Source organism: Hipposideros armiger, unplaced genomic scaffold (assembly GCF_001890085.2).
Source record: "Hipposideros armiger isolate ML-2016 unplaced genomic scaffold, ASM189008v1 scaffold_278, whole genome shotgun sequence".
Classification (NCBI taxonomy): Eukaryota; Metazoa; Chordata; class Mammalia; order Chiroptera; family Hipposideridae; genus Hipposideros; species Hipposideros armiger.
This window is the reverse complement of record NW_017731628.1, coordinates 362,200-382,048: the sequence shown is the minus strand read 5'-3', so window position 1 is coordinate 382,048 and position 19,849 is coordinate 362,200. Positions and strand designations below refer to the sequence as shown.

Genomic DNA, 19,849 nt, shown 5'->3' with positions numbered 1-19,849 from the left:
GTGATGAGCCTTTACAAGGTCAAGGACTAATCTGTTGTCAGCATCCTCAGGCAAAAGACAAGGTCAGACGCTCAGAGGCTCACAGCTGTGCAGATGCCCTGAGTTCTCTCATTCATCGCTGGACTTCTGCACAGTCTGTTCTCTGTTCCTAGATAACCGGGTGCCTCTCATGTCTCTCCCAGGACTCAGCTTCGTCATTATTTCCTCTAGAAAGCCTTTTCTAAAGCTGGGTGGTATGCTTACTTCATGGGCATAGTGCCTTATGCCCACCCCATTTATCTCACTGGGCTGAAAATGCCAGGATAAAGGCCAGGTCACCTTCAGATAAAGACCAGGTCTCAGGAAATAGTTGAATGAAAAATGGAAGAAGGATGGCAGGAAAGCAAGAAGGGATCTGGGGAGGTGCCGAGGGCCTTTTTAGGATTGTTATTGTTCCTTCTACCTGGCCACCCCGGCTGTGCCCTATGGAACTGTGGCAATCTTTTAAATCAAAACCAGGCCAAGCCTAAAATTAGTTCAACTAATAAAAATTACATTACTTGCATGTTTCCAAAAGCAGGCTTTGCTTCTTTTATTTTTCTTTGTTCTTTATCTCAAGAAAATAAACCATGGTATGGCATTCTTGTCGGAATCGGGTTCAGCTCTGACGGCTAGAACCGCTTTCAGATGGCACACTCCACTTGGCCTGCTAGTGTAGGACTGGCATTTACACTGCGGAAATAGCAGAATCTAATGAGCTTGGGAAGTTTCCACTAGCTCCGTTAGTATATGTCCAAAGTTCAGACCAATGTGAAGCACAGGATGAAAAAATTAATAACAATGGTGTGTGGGATGTGCTAGAAAGCAAGACTAACGGCAAACGATTAAAGCCTGTTTGCTGTTACATCTTTCTACAAATCATCTGTGGCAACAGCAAAACAGGCTCTCTGAGAAGTTAATTAATAGGTCTCATATCTCAGGCAGAAAGACTTATGGAAATTGCATGGTCTTTGGAGTCAGACCCAGTTTGGGTGCTAGCTCCCAAAACTCCTGGCCGTACGACTTCGGCAAGTTACTTAAGTTGGCAGAGCCTCCGTTTCCTCATCATCTTTGAGGATTTTGTGAGGTCTAGAGAAAATACAAGTGTTTAGCACATAGTGGGAGCGGGCGTTCCGTAAGTAACGACTAGTATGATCACCATTATCTGCAACACTGTTGGAAAAACGGTAAAAGCATCCATTTGGAAATTATGAGTGACCCTAAGCTGGACTGAAGTTTAGTTGTATATGTGATAGGTATAAAGGTCTGAATAGGCAAATTAGAATGCAAACCAGAAAATACTTAACAAACATAAGTAGAGCAAACTTTTAAGTAATTTAATAATACCCATGTTGCTATAAACAATGTTTACATCAACTAATCTTAATTTGTCATAATTATTAACTTATAATACTCTTAATTATTACATTATATTATATTATATTAATAGGACAGTATCTCTCGTATGTCCTTCCAGAAAATGTTATGCATATAACATGCATATATATGTGTAGCTAATTGTTTTTTCATCTATGAGAGCACATTCTCCATACAGGCTTCAACTTTTTCACCCCACAATAATCTCTGGCATCTTTCTATATGAGCTCGTATATATCTATCATGGTTTTTAACAGCTGCCTTTCATTTCACAGTATCAACTTACCATTATTTAGCCAGTCCCCTACAGTTATTTCTGCCCCCCAGTTTGTTTGTTATTTTGCTTTTGCTATAAAAACAAAATAAATAATGCTGCCACAGATGTCCTTACATATGTGTAGGAAAACCCCCTAGGAATGAAATTGCTAAGTCAAAGAGCATGGAAACTTACTATTTTCAAAATTGCTTTCCAAAAAATTTGTAAAAATTTGCCTTCCTTTAACAGTGCTTGAAAAAAAAATCCTAGACTTTTTTATATTTGCGTCTCCTAATTCTCTTTCTAGACTTGTCCCGAAAAAGGTGCAATCTGAAGTTATAATATTAACTGGTATAAATATTTACCCTTTGTTATTTACCCTTAACTCATGATAGTTCCTGCATTTCTCATCTGCAGATGATTCATTTAAAAATACAAACAACGCTGGAGGAAAAAAGTTTCCGCCTCTCCTAGCTTCAGTGTAGAAAGCTCCTCCCGTCAAGAAGAAGGCGTAGCAGAGCTCCCTGACTCCAAAAAGGAAAAAAACAGCAGCAATAAACCAAACCAATCACAGAGAAACGCGCTGATGGCACTTTGCATTTGCTCAAGGTTTCTCTCTTCAGGCTCAGCCCTCGACACTTGACATACCTTATCTCACTTTAGGGTCTGTGTATTTGTGAGTATTTATAAGCCCAATAAAAGCCTCACAGATTGCCTGATGAGATCTGGGAAAATAAGAACTGTCCTTCACCCCTGGTGAACAGCAGAATGGCATCAGCCCCCACCTGCTCCCCAGCTCTCCTCACCTCTCCCCCAGGAGATCAAGTGCAGTTTTCAAGGAGCAGGCACAGGCCAGCCTTCTATCAGCCCCCAAATCCCTACTAACGGCCATTTCCGAGATAAGTGATGTTTCTCTTGATGACCTTGAGGTTTGGCAAGACCCTCAAATTTCTGAATTATTAAAAGAGATGACACATGTGTCTGGTACAGTTTCGGTGCTCGGTATATTTTGTTGTACTTGAATTTTATAAAAATTGGTCATAGAGAAGGGGTCTCTTAGTGCCTCTAAGTTAAGCAGAATGTTGAACTAAGCGGAACACCTCACTTTTCTAGCTAACTGCAGAATTTACTGTACTTAAGATAAAGTGGGATTTACCGTATTACTCACCCCTGATCTCACCATCAGAAGTTGCTCTTTACTTCCCTCCTACTGTCAAACTGAGCAAAAGAACAGATGCCCCCCCACCCTGCCTTCCAGGACAAAAAAAATTTGAAAAACAGTTATTTCCCATCACTCCCTTTGTCAGAATCCAATGTGACTGTTACATCCACCCTCAATAATGATCTTTCCATTAACAGCGACATCACTGAATTAGAGCAAATAAGTAATTGGTTTGGAATGCAAAGCTTGACGAAATGATTTTATGCCCCAGTATGTTCTTTGTGATTTGCTAATATAAAGGTAGCCCTGAATTTATTTTTTAAATTTTCTGAAAGTTTTTCAAAAGTCAGGTTTTTGAAACTCAATCTCCATTTCCTCCCTAAATTGATGAAGTTACACTCCTCAAGTACGAAGCCAGACACCAACAGTGTGGTGGGACTTAAATATCTTCTTATGGAGTCCAAGTCTCACTTTCGGACAGTAGGAACACAACCACTGAACAGCCCTGGCCCCCCACAAGGGAAGAAGGCATTCTCCCAGCTCCCTTTCTGAAGGCCAAGACCCTGGAGATGGTTCCCCAGCCCTAGAAACCATGGGGCTGCCCCAGCAAATGAAGCCACTTTGATGATCTTTATTTTAGTCACTATAAATCCCCTTGCTCTGTCTATGACAGGCATAGCTTCGGCTGAGTTCCACTTTCTAGCCAGAAAAATTTTCATGAAGTTCCAGTGTATTCAGGAACAGGTCATCTGTATTCAATAGTGTCACTAACCTACTCAAATGAAAAAGTACATTGTGTGTGTGTGAAACACATCAAGCTCTAAGTATCGAGGGCAGATTTCTGTGGAATCACTCACTGGGTCTCCATGCAGAGCAGCTGCTCACTGAAGAAGTGAAGCCGACCTTGAAGTTCAGGATAAGCCCTGAAGGTTTCTGATGCATTAAGTGGGGAATCTGACATCGGTGCCAGAGAATAAGTAAGGTTTTAGGAGAGTGCGTTTGCAAAGCTTAAAAGAGCAGTGCATTTGGGTCCCCTGAGGACAGGCTGTTGTACGAGATAAATTAATCACTGACCAATCGGAAGGAGCTAAATGTTGAGATGTGAAATAAAAAAAATAAATAATAATAAAAAGATCTGGTTTTTATTTCTTTTGCATTATTAAAAAAAATCCTTAAAAATAGAGTGTGTGACATTTAAATCACCTACAATTGGAGTGCCTCCTTCCTGCATCTGACAGCTGGTCAATCAGATGCAACGTGCTTGGTGCTCTAGGTACTGGGGGTGTTGTGGACAGTACAGCAGGCATGGCCCTGCTTCCATGGAGCTGGAAGAATAAACATGCAAAGCACTGATGTATCATATGAAACTATCCAGAGGACCAAAGTAGGGTGACAGGAGAAGGAAGGACTGGCTGGTCGGGGCAGCTTCTCTGAGGGAGTGACATCTAAACAGAGATTTGAAAGGCAACAAGGAGCGGCCTTGGGTCAATGAGGAGGAGTACAATCCAGGTCAAGGTTGCAGGTAGCTCAAGGCCCCAAGAGGGGGTAAGCTTGCTGTGTTACAGGATCAGGAATTCAGCCCAGATGGCCCATGAGCAATGGGCAAGTAGTAAGAGACGAGGCTCATTGAAGCTGTGAAAGGGTCAGGCTGTGAAAGACAATGAGTTTGGATAGTATCCCAAGCATGATGGGAAGTATTTGTGGTGATGAGACAAATTGAACACAACTCCTCTGCAAAGACCCCAAACTAGAGAGATGACCAGAGAGTGGGGAGAAGGGGCAGCTAAAGTACTTGTATCGCCATCTCCTGATGCCCCTCACCCAATCAGTGCGGCTCCGGGCAGTGCAGATGGCAGGCATGGGTTGCTAGAATGACACCAGCACGTGACACCACAACAACAGCACAAACTATCACATCAGCACTTGTTTGGTCAAGACCGAAGTCAGGAAAAGACCTTCTCCCTTGACCCTTCCCCAGCTCCCCAGACTTAATCCAGCCTCTCACTTCTTCCTCAAAATATACTAAACTCTCTGTGTTACAATACACCAAAGGGTTTGGGACCCCAAGCACTAGCAGATTCCATACTTCTCCTGTTAACCACTTTTGGGGACAAAAATACAGGGAACTATCTTTGAAATTCTCAAAGCCATTTCCTCAAGACACAGGGTTAATCAATTCTGCAGCCAGACATGGGCATGGTTCATGATCTGAAGATGAAAACTCCCAAATATCAGCACCCCGTGATGAATGTCATACACAACCATCAACGACCTATTTTTAGCAAAGTCAACCACTAAGTTCTGAGCCATTGAAAGGTCATGTGTTATCTGAGAAGCACATGTTATTGTGGCCATCGAATAGCTAATCTGGTGAGGGGTTCCATGGAAGATGCTTGTTATGAAAGCAGAGTGTGCTAGAGTGATTACTGCTCTTCGGAGATTTAAATAAATTGGCATAAATGGTAAAGGGAATGTGGACTTCAAATGAGTCCAATGAAATGACATTTCTTGACATATATTATTAGTGTTGGCAGAAATATGCCCTAAGGTTTTTCAACTTATTTTTCCATGATAGTGTGGCGCCCATAATTCAAAGACATGGTCTTAAAGGGGTATGATCACATCTAGCACAGTATTGAAAAGATGAATGTAGATAGACTTCTTTCCTTACTAGCATGACCTGAGCAAGATAGATTACATTCCTCAACCGTGGTTCGTCATCTGTAAAAAATAAAGATAATCATATTGATCTTTCATAAGGGTATTGCGATGACTAAATGAGATAAAACACTCAACATAGCACATGAATGGCAAAGTTGCAGACCTCCAATAAATGCCAGTTCACTTTTCCTTTAGCTTTTTGCTTCTATGGCATGCCGCATTTTTAGCAAGCTTAAGGGTTTTAATTTGGGGGGTACGTTTATGAACACCATCCAGTGGCATATAAGCAAAAGGGATGGGATTTTTATCTGTTCTCAGCTGTATCTTCAGCACTTAGAAAAGTGCCTGATCATAGAAGCTGCTCAATAAATAGTCACTGAATGAATGAATGTGAGGTTATAGTGACATGAGGTTGAATTTGTAGGTGAATTATATTAATAGCTGACTTGTCCGATATGTTTCTGATGAAGAGCTATATTCTAAAAGTGCATTCAGATAAACAACTTATAAATGCAGCCATCTTACAAGATAAATGATTAAAATCATCTATTAAAAAGGGCAGAGGTTCAACTATATAATACTGCGACCTCAAATAAATCATTAATGGGAGAAATCTGGTCCCAAGGGCTCCTGGATTAGCAGGACATCAATGATCCCCAGGAAAGTGGGAATCACCATATATAAGACTTGACTTAAACTCAACTTCTGGCTAGCTGAGCGTTAGCCTGAAAGGGTCCTGATGCCTCCAAGGCCACCTCTCCAGGGCTGAGGCTGCCCCAACATCAGAATATTCAGGAACTGACCGGAAGGACTCCAGAACAGAAGACAGCATGCTGGGAAAAAGAAACCTACTTCAGTGAGAAAACTGGGAATCGGGAGCTGGCTTTGCCATTTGCCACCAACAAGCTGTGTGGCTTTGGCAAGTCATTTAAGGTTTGGTCAAGGAGGCCTTGGTTTCATCAGGTTTAAATGACCAACACTGGCCTATTGTATCTCTAAAAGTTCAAAGGTCCCTCCCGTGCCTAGACCATGGCAGCCCTGGCCAGTTGTCCATCCACATGGCCTTGCTGTTGGTAAAATTACATGTATAAGAAAGCACAGATGATAACAGAGGGAGAAATGAAGGAAGAAAAAGTCACTCCTTCACCCTCTTTTCAAGAACTACTGCTCAAAATTGCTCACATCTGGCACGCCTCAATGGTAATCATTTGCAAGGTTCAAAAACATTGAACCTTGAAAGTGAAATAAGGAGCTTTATCTTCAAAAGGAAAATTAAAGACCTGGGAGCAGCCCACTTGGGACCTTTTTATTATACCTGGATAATGGCGGGTATTATTACTCCATCCAGCAGTATGTTTTTATGAATAGGCTAACACATACCCTTAGGCTGTAAAATCGTGCTTTAGGATATAACATGTTGATTCAGAAACAAAATAAAATACGGTTTGCATGGTAGGTTTTTAATGAAAAGTCTAAAAACACACCTATTTAACAAACCTCTATTTTTATTGAGCCGGCCTAAAAAAAAAAAAAAGAAAAGAAAAAAAAAAGCCCGCTTTAAAAAAAAAATCTAACGATGGGTGGTCTCACACCTGGAAGTCATACAAGAATCCTTTGTCAGACTATGTGTCTTAATTTTTGGTATGGAAAATGTGGTCACTGTAATTATAAGCCAGAGAAAGTAAAGAATTTTAAAAATTCTGTGCAGGAGGGGAGTAATAACTCGTTAGCATTCAATAAAACTGTAATTTAACCAGCGTTTAGGTATGTAATAATCAGCATTAAAATTACAGCACTTGACAATTTTCTATTTTACCTTATGGCGATTTTTCGAAGTGTCTTATTTCCTGGACAAGACTTAAGCTCCTTGAGAACAAACGTCGTGTTTCCCACGTCCCCGTAACCCCCACCCAACCCGGTACAAGGTTTGTTTTTTGTGTTCAATGAACCACAGAGAATGTTTCAGCAAAAACCTCGGGAAAATCAGGCGAGAAATAATTCAGGGTAAGAGGAAATCAATGCGTAACTTGTTTAAAAGCTATTCTCTTCGGCTTAAAGATGTTTCAAACATATACTTTAAAAGGTTCAGTTATGGAAAAAGTTCATTTGCACAGGCTGTGAAATGAGACTGAGCCAGGGAAGGAGTCAATACTGATTAAGTATTGATAAAGGAGGAGGGGGAATGTTTCGGTGTGTAACTTTGACACTTGGTAACTAAAACCTTTTTCCTGATCGAAAGGCTTCATGAGGGGTTGGGCTATACATACTGGAGGGGGAGCTCTATATAGTCTTTTGGGGCCTTGAAATGAAAAGATCAAAGCCAAACGTGGAAAGTTAATGAGAGCCAAGCAGTGCATGCAGTTAACATGCTTAGTTAGCTCAGGCAGCAAGAAAAAACCCTTATCACACAGGATAAAATACAAACGCCTTTCCAGAGGCTAGGGCAGAAGGCAGACCTTCCGTTTCTATACCTGGACGCATTATTATATTATAGCTACGAATTCTTCTCATCTTGGATTTCCTACATATCTTGGATTTCTTAATGCCACACTGCAATTTACTTTTCCTCTTAATCATAATTATATATGTCTATTATATATATATAAATATATATATATAAATAAAAAAATATATATATATATATATATCAGTATTTTTGCATCTAAACTCCATCTCCCAGACTGCACCTCATAACTAGAAGTGGCAAAAAGCAATTCTTCTTCTTCTTCGCATGGTTTGATTTCTTGGAACAGAAAACAGAACAACTACAAATACAGGTGAGAAACAGTAACATTTTCCCGAAAAAGGTAAGAAAATGATGGCTTCGTGACACGGGGCTGCCAAACTCCAAGGGGTTGGAACAGATTTCAGTGTGTACCTCGGGGCTTGGCTTCTTCCAAAGATGCTGCAGTGACTGAGAGCCTGGCCTTCGAGTTCACCCTGGGCTCAAGCCCCGCCCTGTCCCTTGGGAGCTGTGCCACTGTGGATAGATGGGTCTGTTTCTCTGAGCTCCAGTTTCCTCACCTGAAAACGAGGAAAATGCTGGGACCTGCAGGGGGTTTTTGGGACTCAGTGCAGGGATGTGCTCAGCACGATGTCTGTCATGTGGTGAGACCTCTCTACCTGGTGGTTATGTCTGTTAGCATCTTCTGCTGCAGTCTGTCCTGCTTGAACCGTGCAGGATGCAAGAGCATGTCAAAGGTTTCTGTGCACTTCCTGGGGGACGGGTGCTGCCTCCATGGAGGGAGGGAGGGAGGGAGAAAAGCTTTCAACAGATAATGTAATGTTCAACCTCTCATCCTCATCCTTCTCCAATCATCACCAAATAGTTTAAATTCAAATGAAAACCATAATCGGCAGATAAGGAGAGGTGAAATGTGTAGTCTGTGAGACAGCATTCTTTTGTTGGCAAGAGGAGGTAGCGGGTAGAAACGAAGTACAAACAAGCAAAAGAATCAAGTTAAATTGGTCTGTCTTCCTCAGTCCGCTGTGGGATTTACTCCATGGAAAAGTTGTATGTTTTTTAATATTGGGTCATAAGGTGGATTTTATTGGAGCTCTTCAGGTTATTTGCTCTTCATTTTGTAGGAAAGTAGTTATGTGTGCTTTGGGTTAAGAAAAAGAGAACTGTGATGCAGGAAGAAGGGTTAGCTTGACAACGCCGCATACCTATAAACGTGCCAACCCACACACACAGACACGTGTACACACAAACACACACACACGCGCGCACAGACACACACACGCACACGCTTACACACATCCCATGTAGGCTCGTCCCACCTCCCCTGTGGTGTGGGTGGCAGAATCTTATCTCCCCTCCCCTTTTTATCAAGAAAATGCAGACATTTCCAACCACACACGGGTTAAATAGGGTACAAAAAACCAAAACCAAAATAATAACAACATCACCAAAAAAGAACCCCAAAAAGCATCTTTTCAAGCAAGTAGGTCTCCAATAAAATGTTTGAGGACCAACTCAAAACCTTGACTGTTTGAGAAGGACACACGTCAGTGTCTCAGACATGTTCCCATTTTGTTTGTTTGGGTTTGTTTTCGCCTTCATTCTGCAGGCCTCCCAGATATGACATGGTGATTTAATTCTGTACAAACCTAACCTCCCTCTTAATTCTTAGAATGTAGGTAGATACCACTACCGGTATTCTTAGAGCTACTCTGCCTGCCACACCAGATATAGTGAACAGAACCCACATTTCATTGGAATCCCTACTTTTAGTTATTTGGAGGTTTTTCTTTACGACACAGGAAACCAACTATGAGACACTCTTGTAGATACTGATAAATGATGGGCTTCTAAAATGTTCTCCGTGGCTGGCAGAACAAAAACTGATTTATATCCAAAAAAGGGAGATAATGACTTCCCCCTTACACCTCGTAGAGGAAAGTAAAGGTCTCGGCACTCTATTGTCAAGGGTCAAATTTACCTGTGACAACAGATCTGGTCAGATGCATCTGTGAAAGGACGCGTGCAAAAGTTTCTTTCTACTGTCCCAGGTGGCAAGAAGGTGAAGAATGAAAGAGGAGAGAACTGACAGTGGACCACGTGATAGAAGGAAAATTAAGCTGTGGAAGAAGAGGTGGCATTCAATGAAGATGTTGAATCAGCTGAGCTCTAAGCCCCATAGAGAGGGGTACTTAGAACAAGTCAGGCACCTCTTGCATGAAGCAGGCAGTGAGCAGGCAGTACTTTGGGGTAATCAAGTGAAAGACGGGGGCCTCTTCCTAATGACTTCTGCTCCAGCTGCTACACTGATACCCAGTTCACTCATATGCAGAAACAGGGCCCTCAGCCTCGGGCTCAATTCCCCTGACCAGGTTATCTGCACCTGGAGCATTATAACAAAAAAAAAGCCCAATTTTTCCATCCAATGCTGACATTTAAGACTTTCCATGAGATGGCCAAAATGTCTTAAAATTCAGATTCCTGAAAGTCTTTCCAACGACACTACCCAAGTCATCCTTATAAATTCCCCTTTCCCACCGGCCCCAACAGAGTGTACATGGAGTCTCCTAAGGTTGATACGTAAGTAAATTAAGTGCATGATTCTATGTGACTTTACTGAATGGGTAGGTTTTTTAACAAGTTCCTTTAAAATGGAAGTTCATTTATTCATTCATTCATTCGCTTAACGTTAGACTATTGGCAGCACAATTCTATGACAAGGGACTTGCCTAAGACTTAGGGGATGTGGCTCCGCAATTAACCAGGTAAACAACCTGAGGCCATTTATTTAAACTTCCTAAACTCCCTGCACCTCAGCATACTTGTCTCTGAAATGGTGAGGTCTAGACAAGATGGGTTCTAAGGTCTCAGCCGTAGCATTTTGGGACTACAGATTTATGTGGATCCTACTCTATAAAAAGTCACTCTGCTGGCGGCCACGCAGGAGAAAAACATGCAAAGACACGGCCCTGACATCACCCTGTTTACAGTGCATTGCTTGGCTGTGTTTCCAAACTTCCATCATAGGGGTATGTTGACTGGACATCAAATTTCTATCTTTCTTTAAATGCATGACTGTCTTTGATGTCTAGAGGTTTTTAGTCCAGTGGGGGCACACTCCTATTTGCACAGGCGTGGCCCAGTGTCCTCACGTTCCCTGGCACTTCACATTTCCTCTGCAGCTATGTCTGCAGACCACCATTAGGAAGTCCTCTACAAGGACTACGTGGGTCTGAGCTGCCATGTTTTGGAGATTATATAAGGTGGGGTGATTCCGGACCCATGGAGCCTACCTGGCTCTCCTAATGGGTCTTCTCTCTCCTCTTTCTCCCTCAAGAATAAGCATCCTGGCCCACAACTGGCAGTCAAGGGATGAGAGACCTGTTTTAAAACCTGTGCATGTCGGACCTGTCAACATCCAGGCTCAAATGGGCTGCCCTTGGGCAGAACCGCTTAGCTAATCGATCACGCTTCAGGGAAGTGGGTGGTTTGTAGCGGCCGCTTGGCCATGACCAAACCCTTATGAAAATGTCTGAGTGTGAATGAAAAGAAAGAAAACAGTCTACTTTCCATGTCCGTGACAGAAGGGCTAGACAAGGTGTTATTTAAAAGTAACTCCCCCTTCCTAAAGGCCTAAGGCAAGCACATGGGCATAAAGAGAATTCCTCTTTCAAGATCTACTAGGGACTCAGACCAGGAAACGGAGCTCTCAGCTTGGACAAAACAAGGGAAACCCTGAGGGGTGTTCCACAAGTAGTCAGAACTTAGAAATAAACTATTTCTAACGTTTTAAAGAAGAGCCTCCTGCGAAGATACATCACATGTGACTGTGATGTGTTAATGTGGCAATTAACAAGCAGAGAAAATTAATGTCATTTGTAGCTAAGATATAAGACACAGGTCCCTACTAATGAAACACACTTACTGGGAAGAGGTCAAGTTTGTTGTCACAGAGGGCTGGGTATATATCCTGGCTATAACATGCTAGTTGGAGCAAGTCAAGGAACTTCTCTAAGTCTTAAAACATACACACACAGGGCCGGCCGAGTGGCGCGATGGTTAAGAACTGGCTTGGGACGCCAGAGGCCCCTGGTTCGGATCCCACATATGAGGGCCAGTGACATTGCCCTCCACAGCTAAGATGCTGAACAACAGCTCAACCTGAAGCTGGGCTGCCATGAGTCCCCAGCGATGGCTAGGCTGCAGCCCCTGCTGCAGTGGGTTGCCATGGGCTACCGTGTGTGGCCGGCAGCCAGCGTGAGCGGCCAGCAGCCGCTGTGAGCGGCCGTCCAGAAGCCGGCGACTGATCTGCCTCGCCCGGGAAGAGCGCAATGATGGTGCCAACTTGGGCCAGTGAAGCAATGTCCTCCACAACTAGACTGAAGAACAAAAGGACAGCAACTTGTCTGTTCCCCTTCCCCTAATTCCCTAGCGCTGTTCCCATCCCCCAATTCCCCAATAAAAATCTTAAAAAAAAATACACACACACACACACACACACACACACACATACTTTATATACATATTTACTGGGGCCAATTATACCCTCAATGTATAGAATTGTGAGAATTAAGTGACACACTGCAAGCAAACTGTTTCTATATTGTAAACACAATAGCGATGTGAAGCATTGTTATAACAACAGGCATATTTATTCAAATACAGGTTACTTTATTCAAAATTATTTGATTTCTAGTCTAGCTTTCTCATCTTTTTGGTTATTTTAGGAATGAGTTTCTAATTAACTCAGTTTATATGCATTTCTTATCTAAACTCTTTTCACATTTTCAAAGCACAAGCCACAGAAGAACAGAAGCTTAAAATAACCAGAGAAATAGCACCACAGAAATAGAATAGCCAGATAATTTTAAAAGCATTCACCCTTTGCCTCAGCAATGCACTTCTGGTAATTTATCCTGCTTACATATGAACTGACTACTAAGCAAAGTTATCTAATGGGCATTCTTTGTAATACACTTGGAAACAACCAGGTGTCCATCATTAGGGGTGGTTAATTAGACACGTGTAGGAGATAGTGACGTAACAACCTCCAGGGTTGGATGCTCCTTGTATTCATTCCCTTCTGTAGGTCCTTCCCACACTGAGGCTGGGCTTGGCCCTGTCACCTGATTTGGTTATGGAACATTAGCCAGCATGATGCAAGCACAGGCTCAATAGTCTTTTGGACTCGGGCATCACCCCTCTCTGCTTCTGGAATCCAATTGCCATGGGAAGAAACCTGGGCTAGTCTCCTGGAGACACAAATTCCAGCTGGCAGCCAGCATCTACCACCGACATGTGAGCGAAGCCATCTTGGACCATCTAGCCCCAGTCAGGCTGCCGGATGGCCTCCTCCATATGAGCAAATCCACACAAAACCAGAAGAAAAACCACCCAGCTGACCCCAGTCCAAATAGCTCACCCATAGAATTGTGAATAAATAAAACCGTGGTTGTTTGAAGCCTCTACGTTATGGAGCAGTTGGTTATGCAGCAATAGATAACTGCTACACACCCAAATGGTGCCTTACGATGAAGGTAGTGTCCTACCCATGAAGAAAGAAAAAGGGTGCGTCCCATGGACTGACTGCTAAGGTCTCCAAGGTAAACTACTGAATCAACAGCCCATGAGAAGAACAGGCAAGTAATATGCTGCCTTTTGTGTAAGAAAAAAGGAAAAAGCTTAGCTACCTATACATTTATTTATTTTGCATGAAGAGACACTGGATATATACTCAAGAAATTAACATACCTAGTAGTTACCTGTTTCGGTGGACTAAGGGGTAGTGAATTGGGTGGATGGTGACAGGGGTGGAAGTGAGATTAATTGATAAATCCCTTTCTAAATTGTTTCAGCATATGAACCCTATGAATAGAGTACCTATTCAGGAACAATATTTTTCTTTAAATTGAAAAACCAGGCTAATACAAGACAGAAGTGATGCAGCTTGAAAAAGCTGAATTTCAAACTGGTTATTATTAGAATTCTGCCATGGTACCATCCTTCCTAATGGCCTTGCTTTGAGCCAGAATAATCCTTTCTTTGTAATAGGTAGGGTTGTTTGCACAGAGCTTTGATCTCGCCTGTTAGATTGTAAGTACCTTGAAAGCAGGGAGCAGGTCTCATGCATTTTTGTTTCTTCTGTAACTGGCAAGCATAGTGCAGGGCACAGAGTAAATGCTCAATAAATGTTGAGTCAAAGAAATAGGTAACTCATTGTCTCCACTGTTAATGCTGGTGAGTTCCCTAAAATCTTCAACAGCCTAACTTCTTCCACTTGTACGCATACTGCATGCGCCATCTCTGAGAAAAATGGTAAGCGTTTATTATGACTTGGGCCTTGCGTCTCTCACATATAGACTCAGCTCTCCTGGGCAGAGTATATACAAATGCTAAATTTGAATGCCACAAAAGGAAAAGAGGCTAAGCAAACTCCCCCATTTAGAAAGACAACAACAATACCCATTTGACTAGAGGAAGTCTAGAAAAAGAAAGACCTTTTATTATTTTTCATAAGTAACAAATTTCACTTCTGTGGTTGAGTAAGCAGCAGCCTACAGTAAACTCTATACTCTGCAAAGCAAACTGGGTGATCCAGATACGTGGGTTGTGGGCATGGAGAGCCAGAAAGCCCCCTTTCCCGTCCTCAGGTCTCCGGAGAGGTTGGTGCTCAGGCCACTGTGGAGTCTGTCTGTTGTGACTTCAGCGCTTCTAGGAAAGAGGAGACCACAGCTTTCTCTGGAACCCATTTTGGGTTTGACAATTCTCACTGTAAATCTTCACTTACTTTGAACCTGTACCTTTCCTGCTGTGCCTCCCCTCTTCCTCTTCCATCATAGTTCACTGTCTCCATGTGGGACCCCCTAGGGAAGCGTAACATCTTGTAGGAGGGAGTCTGGGTCACCTCCACGGCTGTGTCCACATCTCTCTCTCCAGGGCATGCTCGATCAGTGTGCAGAGGCATCCCAACCCTTGTGCATCCTGGACTGCGCCATCTGGCAGCATCACCTGGCCTTTGCACTATGTCTGTGCTCCATGAACACGACACAAGATAAGAGCCGTGGGCAATGACGAGGTAAGAAGGAAAGCACGAAGTACTAAAGGACATGTATGATGAATAAGAGTGGAAACTCAGGGTGCGGACATAATGGTGTGAACAGAAGCAAGACATCAAAACAGTCTCCCCCAGCAAGCGCTCACCATCTTGGTCTCTCCCATGTCAAATAATTTCAATGCCTTACTTACCTCATGGATTTCATCTCCCAATTTTTTTATCCATTTCATAGCTCTCTGCAGTGTTGCCCTTCCCCCCACCTCTACGACAGTGAGGATGCTGTCATTGCAGGAGTCACCATTTGGACGTTCTGCACAGGACAGATCGGAGGAAAGCCGAGGTTGACATTATGAAGTCTAGGCATGCTTTGGGCACAACAGATCAACAAGCTTTGGTTATGTGCCTCCTGTGTGCAAGGAGATGATTTAGATGCTGCTGGAGACATAAACGGCTACGACATTGTCTCTACCACTTAACAAGAAGGACATCGAGAAGATGGGATTTAAAGGAGAGAATGTTGGCTTGGCTACGCAGAGCTCATTGGAAGAGCTAAGGCAGGTGTGCGGCCATCAGGACCGGGCAGGATGGAGGTGGCGGGAATGATGAAGAAGGCGCGCATCAAGAGCAGGTGGGACGAAGCCTGAACGCTGATCCCCGGACACAGAGAAGAAAGGGGAGATGACCTAGGATAGTTTCCAGACTCAGGGTCTGGAGCAAAAGGAAACTGGCGCCACTCTTGACAGACGCAGGGAGCACACTCATGGGGAGCTGGTTTGGCTCCATGAATTTTGGAGAAAACAAGAGGAAATTCAGTACTAAACTTCAGATTTTAAAACAGGGCTGGGAATATAGTTTTATGATTGAAGCTGTGACAGAAAAAAGCCTTTCCAAAGAAGTGAGTGCATGGGAAGAAGAGGAAAAAGGAATGGCTTGGGGACCTCATCTCTGTTGGACATCTGAGCTGCTCAGTGTTACTACAGTGGAGGAGGCAGAAGTGTGGAGAGGTGGCGGTGTGAGCATGGGGCGGGGGCAGGAGACCCTGAAGGTCAGGACACACCCCATTCATCTTTGTATAGATCCACACAACTGAGCACGCTCTGGCCCCTGGTAGGTGCTCCATTAATGCTGTTTCACAAGTGTTTGCAGGGGGGACTGGAAATGCAGTAGTCAGAGAAGTAGGGAGAAAACCAGCGACACAGCCATGTCACATATGTCACAGGAGCAGAATTCAGATGGTTAAGGGCTCATGCTGTGGGGAGAATTCCAAGGTTTCCTGAAGACCAAGGGTCATGCCGAGGGTTCCAGCCCATGGGGCCACCAGAGCTCTGGGGTGGGTGGGCCTGGACGCTAGAGCCTGCACACCACCCATCCCCCGCCCCCTCCCCCGTCCCCCCCCCCACACACACACACAGGCTGATGCTGCCTATTTGGTATGAAAAAAAATCCTTGGGATTTATCATATTTTCAATTTAATTTCTGTGCTGTTTTAATTTTGACTGTGAGATCTGGAAACTCCAAAGAAAAGTCTGAAAGGAAACAGGACGGTCAAGCTTGCACAAACTCCACTGAATCTAACCTCAACTTCGGAAAACAGGAGAAACCGGCACGGGAATTACCTTTTTAAAAAACAAGACTATTCAAAGACACCAGAGGTTGATCTCACACTGAGGAAAGGTACTTGATTAGAGGGGCTCTTAACAAGAAGACCTGAAGATCTAAGTCAATATGCCCATCTGCTCCTGGTCCTGGCACCAGCCCGTAATTCCTTCTGCTCTGCTGATAGGTGTCAGCCAATCAATTCTGTTTTATTTGTGCAAGTTGAGAGGCCACCTGTTGTGGAATATACTCACGCATTAGACAAAGTGAACATTTCTTATTTCTGTGCTTTCCCATATGATTTTTTCAACACAGAGCACTCACTTTCACCTTAAGCAGATTTAAGAAATGCTGACTCTGAAGAACAGGTATAAACAAGGCAATCTTTTGTTTATGAAGATTGTTAACGACCCACTCCTAGAAGGACCCCTCTTTACCCCCAAGACCAGTGAATTAATCCATCCACACTTCTTTTGCTCATTTGCCTGGCCATTATGGGCTACAGTGGAGAAAAAACGGTTTTACAAGGGGACATAGTATATTTGTGCTAAAAACAGGCACCACACAATTCCAGAGAACGAAGCCAAAAAGGAATGCCAGGCGCAGGGCACGGCATGAGCAAAGGCAAAATGAGGAGAAGGAAAATGTGCCATGTTTGGGGGACTGGCTACGGGGTGAGGACTGGCTGCCAAGACGCCTGGGAGACAGGGGAGGGGTCTTGAGGGAGGACTGTCATCATCAGGCTGAGGAAGGCTGGCCTCTTCCTGAGAACTGGCACCAGTGGTCCGAGCCAGGGAATACAATGGTTGCAGAGGGGCGACAGCAAGCCCCCAGGTAGCCCCCAGGCAGAGCGTGGCCAGCCCCGCCGGCCTGCACAGAGTGCCGTGGGAAGGGACGCACCAGAATGCTGAGGTCCCAGGGACCCCCTGACCTCCACAAGCCCCTGCTCTGACGGGTGGCCCCGAGGGACGTTTTGGGGCTCCTGGAATTGGTGTCAGTTCACGGCCGGTGTCCATTAATCCCCAAAAGGCCTGATTATTTCCTTTGCCTCAGTGCTCGGTTACCCTGGTAAAAGGCTACTGGTCCCTTTGGGGAAGGCTGGGAGAAGGAGTCACAGCAGACATTTTGGCAGCCTAGCAGGGTGCTTCCTCAAGGGGACCCAGCCTCCCCTTCGCTTGAGGGGTTCTGGGCCTGTAAATTGGCTCAAGACTGGGAACTGATTGAGGCACCATGACTCTCTGTTTTTAAGATTCAAATTGGACTTATGCTCACTTGACCTAGAATTCTTCTGCTTACACAGGTCGAGTAAGAATTGAGTAGATGGCCCATCTATTGCTCTTCCCGGAACACCAAGAGGACAGAGTTTGAAATGGAGGAAACAAGGTGTTTGTGAGTCTTTGGACACAGAGTAAAGTGAGAGGATAGAACCACACATGGCTGAGATGAGGGGAGTGGGACAAGTTGCCCCAGTCGCCAGAGTCTGGGAGGGCTTGGCGTGGGGAAGGAAGAGGCAAAGCTGGGTTCACAATGGTGGTGGGTCATCCAAGTGTGTGTGACCAGCAGAGAGCTGGAAATATGGGATGGAAACCGGAGAACTCTCAGGTCTGGGGAGGGGATTTGGAACAACCTGCGTCCATGTAGAAAGGTTTAGAGAGAGCCTCTGAGGGAGACATCAGAGGGACAAGCACAAGGTCTGCGCTGGGACAAATGTCTGCACTCAGTGGGAGAAGAAAGCAAAGCTGGTTGGTGGGACACAGCGGGGCTGGTTGGCAAGATCAGAGAAAGAATTAGGCTTGTGTAATAGAAGCAAGAAGGTCTAGTGTTTAAAGAGAGACGCTTCCCCGGGTTCCAACTGCTACAGAAAAGTCAAACGCCATGGCTCTGGATGTCCTCAGAAATTAGTGTGTAATCCCCTTATAAAATAGCTGCTTTATTAGCGCGATAGAAACAGAAGGCCCACTGGAGGGGTGGTGGTTAGGGGTCAGAGGGAGGGAAGAAGTAGAGTTAGAAAGGGAGAGGCGATCTAGATTTTAAGAAGCTTAAAATCTTGGGGAGGAGACATGACAGCAGTCCAAAGGAGCAGGAGAATTAAAGACCATTTTCCCCTGGGATTTGGGAGCTCTAAGTATACTTTTGGGCAGTACAGGGGAGGTGATGAATGTTCTAGAAGGTAGGGGAAGGCTGGGGACCCCTGGATGGGCCTGGACTATTCCAAGGGGAGGTCAAGAGGGAAAGAGGAAAGAACATGAATATATAGGAGGTGATTCATGGAGGTCTTAGCAGGAGAAAGCTTCAGGCTTAAGCAAGAATACTTTTTTTTTTTATTCCTTACAATATAGTCCATGTAAGATTAGCCTTGCATCTTTATTATCTTATCACTGGCTTAAAATTTCATTCCCCTGTTATACTTTCCAAGTCCGTGTGCTGTGCTTAAAAACTTCCTTAATTTGTAACATCCTCATCAGCAATAAGCTTCTAGCCACAATTCTAGGAGCAAATATATGAAGTTCAATGCACATTGCTCTTTTGTGAATGAAATACAAAGAAAATAAACTTCTAATGAAAGACACTGGATTAAAAGATAATATTTTATCTGGGTTTCAGTTCAGTCATATGTCTCTGAATGAGCTTATCTTGCCCATAAGCCCTCTGCTTTCCTTTCAGTTGATTTTTTTCCCTCTGCCATTCAGACAGCAATGTAGGTTTTTCCTTTTCTTGCCATTCACTTCTGCAGGACTCTGCTAAATAAATCCGGTGGCTTCGTGCAAATCTTTGAAGATTTGGCCCCTCCTGTCACTGCTGGGAATCCACACACTCAGTCCTCACTTGTGAGCTCATTGTTTCTGACCCAGTTCCAAATCTCCAGCCCTTCTCTTTGCTTTATTCTCCTCGTCCCAAATATCAAGTTTTACGCTCAAATGCTGCTCTGTTCTCACTATGCCCATTTGTCATTCTGTGGCCTATATTTCTTCACGTCTTTCCAAAGCCTTCAGAAAACTGCCTCTCGAGAGTGGCTGGTCTTGTTTTCATTTGACTCAAACCTTCATCTTGACTCATGCCCACAGGAATCTCTGTGTGGCATCCTTTAGTTCCAGTTTTAAGCCATCTATAGTTTTTAAGTGGTCGCTGTTAATCCTTAACTAAAAATTCCCTTTGACGGAGCACTGCAGTTTTGGTAACCCCTTCCTTTCTACATTTTATTTTAGGGAGTCTGGCCTCACTTAAGTCCTTTAGACATGCACAGTGAAATAGGGACTTCAC

The 19,849-nt window shown here is 43.9% G+C and overlaps 1 protein-coding gene and 1 long non-coding RNA gene across 5 annotated transcripts in view; one reads left to right on the top strand and one right to left on the bottom strand.

Moving 5' to 3' along the window:
• BCL2 (BCL2 apoptosis regulator) overlaps positions 1–19,849 on the bottom strand; it is a 179,207-nt gene that overhangs the window by 63,613 nt on the left and 95,745 nt on the right. The window lies entirely within an intron of this gene.
• LOC109390785 (uncharacterized) lies at positions 14,878–18,922 on the top strand. The gene is made up of 2 exons (XR_002125639.1): positions 14,878–15,013; positions 17,889–18,922. It is a non-coding gene; the product is annotated as an uncharacterized LOC109390785 (long non-coding RNA).